General features: G+C 39.2%; 1 pseudogene; it reads left to right on the top strand.

Moving 5' to 3' along the window:
- Positions 1–3,552: 3,552 nt before the first annotated feature.
- On the top strand, positions 3,553–3,649 carry LOC130033720 (uncharacterized; annotated as a pseudogene).
- The last annotated feature ends 6,935 nt before the right edge of the window (positions 3,650–10,584 follow it).

The raw sequence follows: 10,584 nt of genomic DNA, 5'->3' as shown, positions 1-10,584 counted from the left end.
GAAAAAATCACATGAAATAATATTTGTAAAGATGAGAAGCCGCTTTAACCTGGAACCTACTTACCACACAAATGAATCAAATCTCCTTATTCAAGTTAGAATATACCAATTTTTAATTTTAACAGGCAGCGTGTACATGTACTTAAAACCATAACGTAATAAAAGCATTGAAGATTATGTGTCTTCCACCGCCCTAGATAAGCACTATTAGCTACTTATGGGAAGCATCATTTCTGAAGCGTGTTTATACTCAAATTGTCAAGAACCAAGTACTGTGTTCTAAGAGATAATAAGGAAAAATGCCAGCAATGATGGCTTTCTGATAATATGCTTTTTCTACTGGTACCTTTCTTTTTTGATTTTAAATCTTTGGTTCTCTTCAACATTCTGAACAAACGTTTTCCTCTTCCTTGATAATCGAAGTCCCTATTCTTTCTTTCTTTCTTTCTTTCTTTCTATACTTTTTCTTTCATTCTTCCTATTTTTTTCTCCCTCATATTTTCTTGGTGTGGATTGGTCAAAGTTTGATGAAAGTGATCCCAAACTTGCTTACCTTAGAGGGCTTGCCTCCCTAATGCTCAGCACTCCACACCTTCCACATGCCCCATATTTTCTTATTACCTGGTTTAAATAGAAAACTCAAAGATAAATGATTATTACTTTGTAATATCACTATATTCAAAATACTGAAGTATAAATACAAGTGGAGAGACCATTACAGAGAACACATGCTAGTATATATTAACAGTTTTTCACAGCATCTATATTTTCTGTTTCTGTAAAAATACTGTCTCTGATTTACTTGTTTTAAGTGAATATCATGTAAAATTCACTATGAAAAGGAAAAAGAAACACAGAGAATAAACCCTCATATATATATATATATATATATATATATATATGCGTGTGTGTGTGTATGTGTGTGTGTATTTGAGCTCCTAAGTATGTCTAGAATATAATGTAATCAATGACGAAAAACACTTTGTATGTGACATAAAGTAAGCCAATGTCTAAAGTCACACAGCAAATATCAAAGTCAAGTTAAAATGAGGCTTATAAAATTCTACTTGAATACTTTCTTTCATTACTACGTGCTGTTCTTCCTTGACTGCTAAGTTTAGGGATGATAAATCTAATGACAAGCTTTGAAAGGTATTATTCCTTACCTGACATGGTCAGAGAAGAGGAAATACCGATGAAAGGTAGACGAGAAGAGGAGACTGTACGAGATTACGTCTGAACACTGAAGCGGCTTAAGAACACAAGTGTTTAGTACAGACAACTGCTCACTGGTGACTGGTCATTGGTCACTCGTCACTTGCCATGATGATTCAAATTTGTTTACAAACAACTACATGAGACCCCCAAGATTCTACCAGTTGGTGGTTGGTTTGGTGGGAGAATGATGTCATAAAATAGGCAGGTGAAAGGTAGAGGCTAGCCAATCAGGAGGTCAGAATCCCATTAGAAGACCGGATTGGATAGTGAGTGGGGTAGATTGAAGCAGGCTAGGGAGATGGAATTCTACAAGACGGTTATAACAGTTTCACCTTCGTCAGACTCTTGTGTTAGAAAAATACTCCCATGATACTCAAGAGCTTATCTATTTCATTAAAAAATCAAGAAAATTACTAAATAATTGTTTATATTGCACTGTTTATGAAACAACATTTGTTATTACTAGTATATTTTAGATAACGTTTACAGCACAGCGGATTTGGTCGTTTGCCTTGCAGGAGGCCAACCCTGATTCCGATTCCTCTGCCCGGCAAGCTACCGAGAATATCTCGTCCACATAGCAAGAGCCTGGCAAGATACCCATGACGTGTTCGATAGGCCAAAGCCAGTGACAACAAATCTCACAATTTGGTGTAAGATGTTACTGGTTCCCGCTCTAGCAAATGGATGAACCGCGGGAGGACAGTGCTACAGTGCTATGATTGAAAAAATTGGTGGTTTCTTTCAATATGACAACACTTACTAGGATAGTTGTAGATGAATCGAGATGTGTTAAAATGTAAATAAAATGAGAAGAAATAGTAAATGCACAGGTATCTTATTTGTACAAAACAAACAGTTGTTCTCAGTTTAAAACTGTAGAAGATAAAGAAAAACATATACTCATTTGTGTCAAAATTTTTCAACCTGAAAGAAAAGGACCAAAATCAATTTAAGTAATCAAAAAACAAGCAAAACCAACAAATCCTGGCAATTACTATGATAGGCCAAGGATGAATGTTTTTAATAAATTAGTGCTGTGAAATAAATCAGTATTTAGCTATTATACTTCAATAGTAAAAATAAGCATAAACCATGATCATATAATCTGTATTGAAAGAAGCGTAAATGACTGGTAAACACAAGGGCAAGTTACTCGCAGATGCGTACCAGGTTCTCTCAGAGTGACAACTGGACAATAATTGTTGTTGTCTTATCAACAAAATCCAGTCTCTGTATCTTGGCCATTGATGGGATTACATGGCTCCAGGGGCAGTTCGTGGTTGTAACACTTAGCTACTAGGAGATGGGGGATCTGGTTGGAGGGGGCCCAGTCTTGATCTGAGCACCCTTGGAGATCTCATCCCCCGGTTGCGCACACCTGGGTTCCTCTGTCAGATTCGTTCATGCATGAGGCTCCTTCAAGCTTGGGGAGAGTGGTTTAAAGCGTACCTATGGCTGGTTGCAGAGGTCTTCAGGTGCCGGGGCTCTGCTTGGCACGGTGAGGGAAACTCAACACACCCCCTCCAAGGGACCCTGGTGAAGAAAGCCAGGTGCGGGGTCAGGAGACTGTCATTTTAGACATATTTGGAATTAATTTTAGATCAAAAAGTACACATCATTCAAACTACATTTGTGCTTAGTAATAAATTACTACACACTTGTTCAATCACCTAAGAAACCCCACTCTGCTCAGAGAACTAGATTTTTAATTATAGGTCTGTTTTGCCCGTATGTCATGGCTGAGAATCACTATCATTAGATATGAAACTCACTATACAAAAAGATGCACACACGCTGCTTTGAGTCATCTGTGTTTGTTAATGTGTATTGGCCATTAAACTTCACTGAGACCCATTTTTCTGTCCTTTACAGGACCCACATGAGTCTCAACTTCCGTTCAAGTTGAACTTAAAATAATGTGGAATGAAATCATCAATATTCTCCTCACCTCTTCCTTCAGGAGAAAAATCCTACTTACATTCAAGGTGGTCAAAGTGCAGACATCACCATCCACCTTTTCCTGGAGATGTACACGGGACTGAGGTGAGAACAGCAAAAGGCTCTAGTTTAATGGTCTTAATGAAGGTTTCAGGGAAGTGCATTAAACAGGACTCATATAACATCTTCCAAAAGAATTATTTTGTAAAACTGATGCGTTGATTATGGTAAAAGATAATATGGTAAAATCCATATTTTCTTTCTGGGACATTAAAGTTCTAAATCTATCAAGCTGCTTTGAAATACTTTCCTTGATTAGGTACCACTCTCTGCCATAGGGTATGTAAGGACAACACTCAAAGTAATCAGAAGAGAAAAATTAACTCCTACTAGGTTTGGTTACACATATACTAAAATTGAAATGATACAGAGATTATCATGGTCCTTGCACAGAGACGACATGCAAACTTGTAAAGAGTACCATATTTTTTGTTGCAAGAAGTACTAACAGGGCTACTTTAAGCTAAGGCAATCCCCACAAGTACAAAAATTCTACATAAAGATAGCACAAATCCCCATAACAACAATCTCTCTCAATGTCAATGGACTAAATGTGCCAATTCAGAGGCACAGAATAGGAAGATGAATTAGAAAACTGAACCCAACATTCTGATGCCTGCAAGAAACACATCTGAGCAATCAAAGCAACCATGGGCTAAAAGTAAAAGGCTGGAAAACAAGTCTTCAAGAAAAGAACACCTCCACAAAGCTGGAGTAGCCATACTAGTATCAGACCACATGGACTTCAGGCTAAAGGTTATAAGAGACAGTGAATGTCATTTCTTCATGATCATGGGATCTGTACATCAGAAAGAACTCACCCTCCTCAATGTAGATGCTCAATGACAGACCAGCAAAATACTTAAAATCAACTTCTAATAGACTTAAAAAAAACATTTATAGCAAAACAGTACTAGGTGGTGATTTCAACACTACTTTGTCACTTCTCAATAGATCAAACAGACTAAATCTCAGCAAGGAAATATTTTATTTAAGGGAACTAATGAACAACCGTTGGCTTAGAGAAGAAATCAAAGAGGAAATAAAAAGTTTCCAGAAACAAATGAGAAAGAGGACGCGAGCTAGCAGAACTTGTGGGACACAGCAAAAGCAGTGTTAAGAGGAAAGATTATAGCTCTGCCAGAATTCATCAGGAAGAAAGAAAGGGCCTACATGAATAAATTAGAGCTCAAGATTTTGGAAAATGAACAATAAAAGGAGTGAAAACTAGGCTGGAGCAAGGAAATAATAAAACTTGTAGTATAAATCAATGAGCTAGAAACCCAAAATACAATCCAGAAGACCAATAAAAGCAAAAGCTGGTTCTTTGAGAAAATAAACAAGATCAATAAACCTCTAGAAGCCTCTCAAAGAAACAGAAAGAATTCTAATAAATCGAATCAGAAATGCAAAGGGGGTTATCCTAATAGAAAGTACAGAAATCCATAGGATCATCAGAAATTATATTGAGAATCTTTGCAGCAGGAAATGAGAGAATCTTGAATAAATTGATAAATTAATGGATTCCAATTACCTCCCAAGGCTGAACCAAGAAGATTTGGAATACTTGAACCTATCACTACCAAGGAAATTGAAATGATGATCAAAATATACCCCCAAACAGAATGCCTGGCCCAGATGGATTCAATAGTGAAAAATTTCAATCCTTTAAAGAGGAACTGCTGCCAACATTTTTCAAGATTTTACAGGAAATTGAAGAAACAGAAATGCTCTCAAATAGTTTCTATGAGGCAAAGATCACCCTAATACTCAAAACAGACAGAGAGACCACAAAAAATGAAAATTACAGACCTATTTCCTTGATGAATACAGATACACAGATTCTCAAGAAAATACCAGCAAAGAGAATCCAGAAACTCAACAAAAGATCACACACTATGACCAAGTAGATTTATCCCGGGATGCAAGGATGGCTTAACATTCTCTAGTCAATCAACAGAATACACCATCTCAATAAAATAAAGATAAAAGTCATATCATCATATCGATAGATGTAGATAAAGCATTTGATGAGATCCAGCACCCATTCATGATGAAAAACTCTCAACAAAATGGGAGTGGAAAATACTTTCTTCAATCTAGTCAAAGCAAACTACCACAAACCCACAACAAGCATTATTCTCAACGGGGAGAAAACTAAAGGCTTGTAGCAGAAATCAATGAGCTAGAATCCCAGAATACAATTAGGCACAAAACAATTTACCCACTCTAACCACACCTATTCAACATAGTACTTGAAGTACTTGCCATAGGATTTCGGTAAAAAGAAAGGATATCAAGGGCATCCATATAAAAATGGAAGAACTCAAGCTTTTACTATTTGGAGATGACATGATACTATACTTGGAAAATCCCAAAGAATCTACAAAAAAGCTCCTGGGAACAATAGATTTGTTAGTAAAGTAGAATATTACAAAATCAATATCCGGTAGTCCATGGCTTTCCCATATATTTCAAATGAAAGAGAAAAAAAGAGATAGAGAAAAACAATCCCATTCACAATAATACCTTAGAAAATCGAGTATATTAGCGTCAACTAAAATGTTAAGGAACTATACTTTGGTACTATTGCGGCAACATGGGAAGATGCCATTGTTGACAACATTGACGAGGAATACGATCCACTGCTTCAGCACCTCCATGAATGTGCGAGGAATGCCAAGAGAGAGATAGCCACAAAAAATCGCCTATCTTCGAAAACTCTTGAGCTAATTCGCCTGCTTGGTTTGCCGCATGCCTCAGGCAACCGCAAGCTAATGTCCCAGCTCACAAAGCAGTGCAGAGATGCGATCAAGGAAGACCTCAAAGAGAGAAGAGCAGAAGTACTGGTAGATGCGGCAGAAGCCAGGAAAAGTATTCGTAATGCCTGCCTGTCCTTCGCCAACTATAAGACCAAGAAAACTGCCCTCCGATGTCCTGATGGATCCATCACATCCTCCAGAACGGCAATGGAGAAGATTACCATGACTTCTGCTCAAATCTCTTCGATAACCATGTCCACTTGCCGACATACCAAATTCCACAGGATGGATATGTTGTTCCCAACGTTCTCCCTTCCGAAATCCGACACGCCATTTCATTGGTAAAGGAACAAACAGCACCCGGCCCAGACAAGGTCAGACCTGAACACCTGAAGAACCTGCAGTCAGTACTCATCAATACACTGGCTCGGCTCTTCACTCGCTACCTGTCTGAATGCAAGTTTCCGTCCCAATGGAAAACCAGTAGGACCATACTACTGTTCAAGAAGGGAGACATCCATGACATTGGCAACTATCGCCGGATCTGCCTATTGTCTGTCGTCTACAAGTTGTTCACTCGAGTCATCCTAAATAGGATTGGCAGAACACTAGATGAAGGACAACCATGCGAGCAAGCAGGGTTCCGCAAAGGATTCAGCACCATCGACCATATCCACACGATAACCAAGCTCATTGAGGTTTCTTGGGTGTTCAAGGTGCAGCTCTGTTTAACGTTCATTGATTAAAAGAAGGCCTTTGATTCTGTTGAGACGGAAGTGCTCACTGAAGCCCTAGCCAATCAGGGCATTCAAGCCCAGTACATCAGGATCCTCCGTGAGCTGTATTACAGTTTCACTAGCAGGATCTCACCATTCTACAAAGAAGTGATCGTTGATGTCAAGAGAGGGATGCGGCAGTGTGATACTCTTTCACTGAAACTCTTCAGTGCCACCCTCGAGAACATCTTGCGACGACTGGAATGGGAAGGAATGGGAGTGAAGCTAGATGGCCGGCAACTACACCACCTCCGCTTTGCTGATGACATTGTTTTAATAACACCAAACATCAGCCAAGCAGCACAAATGCTGGCCGACTTTGACCATGAGTGTGGAAAGTTAGGACTACAGCTGAGTCTTACGAAGACAATGTTTATGCGAAACAGCCTTGTTCCTGATGCCCCATTCGCTCTCAATGGAACGACCATCTCCGAATGCAACAGCTATGTGTACCTAGGTCGAGAGGTCAACATGACAAATGACTTGGCACCCGAGCTGTGTAGGAGGAAGAGAGAGGCTTGGAACGCCTTCAAGAACGTCGAATAAATAGCTAAGAGGAAGAAGAACCTCCGGCTCCAGGCACATCTCTTTGATTCCACTGTTCTTCCTGCATTAACATATGCCTCAGAGACCTGGGCCCTATGCAAACAAGATGGGAACAGTATTCAGGTCTCCCAAAGAAGAATAGAAAGAGCTATGCTTGGAGTATCACGTTTCACTCAAATGAGAGACATAATCAAGAGTTCTTACATCCGTCGCCGATCAAGAATCAGGGACGCTGTCTCTTATGCCAAGGTGTCAAAAATCAGATGGGCTGGTCACGTAATGAGATTTAGAGACGACCGCAGGACTAGAGCTGTTACCGACTGGATTCCACGGGATGTCAAAAGACCGCGTGGCCGCCCACCTTCCAGATGGTCAGACTTCTTCGTCAAGATCATGAATGATCGGTTTGAGGCCCTTCATGTTCCTGGATCGAACAGGTGCCATTGGGCTACACTAGCACGCGACAGGGACAAATGGAGACGTTACTGGCGCCCGCTCGAGCAAATCGACGACTAAGGGGAAGTTAAGTGATAAATGATAAAATGTTAAGGAACTATACAAAAAAAACCCTACAAACTCTACTTCACGAAATAAGAGAGTATACGAGGAAATGGAATCACATCCCATGCTCATGGATTGAGAGGATTAACACTGTCAAAATGGCAATACACCCCAAAGCTCTATAAAGATTTACTGCACTTCCTATAAGGATACCCATAACATTTTTCAAAGAAATAGATTAAACACTCTTGAAACTCATACACAACAATAACCTCCCATGAAGAGCTAAAGCAATATTTGGTAAAAAGAAGAAGGGAACAGCTTCCCCAACTTGCAACCCTACTACAAAGTCGTAGTAATCAAAATAACATGATATTCAGATAAAGACAGGCCTCACATCAATGGAATATAGTCAAATATCCTGACGCTGGCCCTCAGATTATTATTACCTAATCTTTCATAAAGGCTCAAGAAATATGAAGTTGAGCAAGGAAGTCTCTTCAACAATTGGTGCTGGGAAACCTGGACAGCGACATGCAAAAAAAAAAAAAATGAACTCAGACCTCTTTATAGTGCCAGGCACAAAGTCAGATCAAATGTATTAAAAACCTCAATATCATAGCTGAATTCTTAAGATATATGGAGAAAAATGTGGGACGATCCCTCCATGACATTAAAGCTAAGGGAAACTTCTAGAATGAAACACCACTGACCAAGGAAGAGGAAATGAAGATAAACAAATGAGACTACATTAAACTAAAACGTTTCTGGAACTTAGAAAAATGGTGACCATGCTAAAAAGACAGCCCTCATAATGGAGAAATATTATTTATGCACTACCCATAAAATTAACCTCAAAATTCTGACTGCTGTATCATTAAGAACACTAAATAGTTCCCGTGAATTTTATTCTTCTTCACATATATTTACTCTAAAATATTTTAGGTTTCATTTTAAACCACAGGTAAAAAATAAAAATTATAATTTTTTTAAAATTAAAAATAACCCCTATGCATAGCCAGGTGCGACCCAAAAAAAAAAAAAAACAAGAAAAACAAGCAAGCAAATAAGCAAGAAAGAAAGAAATTAAAAATTAAAAAATAATGCTGTTTGCAATGCTAAGGATCAATCCCAGATCATCATACAATGGAACGCAAATGCTCTATCCCTGAGTTATATCCCTGTTCTTAAACATTTAAAAAAGTCTTTTTTGATGTCTCATTGCATTTTATTTTTTAAAAAATGCTTTTCTTATTATACCTGGTCGCCATCATACCGCCTAATTCTTGACCTTTTCTTCACTTGTATATATTACCTCTAAGATTCAGTAGTCATCTTATCCTTCCTATAGCCATGCTTTCCTTTGACAAACTTTCCAAGATCATGTCTGGCTTGCTTTAACATGGTATAAAATGGAAACGTTATTTTCTTTATGCTCTCACGCCAGAGGTGATGATGTTTTTGACCCAGGAGAACTCTTTTCTGGTGAGCTTCCTGGCTGTTTCTACTTGACTTCAAAATATCTAAAGGTAAGTCATCGTCTTTTTTTTTTTTGCGTTTTTGGGTCACACCTGACGATGCACAGGGGTTACACCTGGCTGTGCAGTCAGGAATTACTCCTCACGGTCCTTGGGGGGACCATACAGGATGCTGGGAATCTAACCTGGGTAGGCCGTGTGCAAGGCAAATGCCCTACCTGCTGTACTATAGCTCCAGCTCCACCCCCCTCCCCATAATTCATCATCTTGAGGGCCTCAGATTTTTACCTTTGATTTAGAAACTCCATCTTTACATTGACACAGTAAATTGAAACCACAGAATTGTTGAATGGCATGTTATAAGGGTAGCAGCCATGAGCAAACATTGATAACCCATGAGTTGGCATGAATGAATTCTGTCTCAGAGGCTTCACTTCTGAGGATACCTGTCACTACCTCCTTTCTGTTACGTATCCCAGGATCAGAATCTACATCAGGCCATCAGTAGAAATTGTCCACCCAAAAGCTAGCCTTCCACTGGGATCAGAATCCTTGATCCATGTAACTTGTAATTTTTCATTCATGATTTGTTGACCTTGTTTCAGGCAGAGGCATCCAGAGCATAAACTCAGCTTCCCAGTAGTTTCCACAGGAAATCCAAATACCTAAGAATGTTATCATTTCTGACACCACTGTTAAAGATTTTTTTGGAATCCCACGGTAAGATACTATCATTAATGTTATAATATTACTGTTCTCCATAGTCCAGATCTCCCCAAAGAACTCTCTACCCTCCTCACTCCAAGTATAGACTCCAGTTTATCATTCTCCTGAACGTACTTCTATTTGTTTCACTCAGGTTCTCCCCTAAAGTATACAAGTTAAGTTCATACCACTCCAAGTTCTTATTCCTAAACTACCAGAGTGGGCTTGGTCCTCAAGCTTGTGTTCTTCCTTAAAGAAATACCGTGCTTCCTTTCTGTATGTCACTCTTTGCTTGCTTTGTAAAACGAGTGTTCTCTCTTGAACATATATTCCATTCCACCCTATGCCTGTTTCACAAGTTTCTAAGTGTTGTTCAATAAAATCTATTGTTCTTCACAGCGGTAGGGCGTTCGCCTTACAAGCGGCCAACATGACCGACCCGAGTTCGATTCCTCTGCCACTCTCGGAGAGCCCGGCAAGCTACCGAGTGTATTCGATATGCCAAACACAGTAACAACAAAGTCTCCAATGGAGATGTTACTGGGCCTGTTCGAGCAAATCGACGATCAACGGGAGGGCCTTTACCTTTTCTTCACT

Source organism: Sorex fumeus, unplaced genomic scaffold (genome assembly GCF_029834395.1).
Source record: "Sorex fumeus unplaced genomic scaffold, SorFum_2.1 ptg000054l, whole genome shotgun sequence".
Taxonomy (NCBI): domain Eukaryota; kingdom Metazoa; phylum Chordata; class Mammalia; order Eulipotyphla; family Soricidae; genus Sorex; species Sorex fumeus.
The sequence above is the reverse complement of the archived record's forward strand: the minus strand, read 5'-3'. Positions and strand labels throughout refer to the sequence as shown.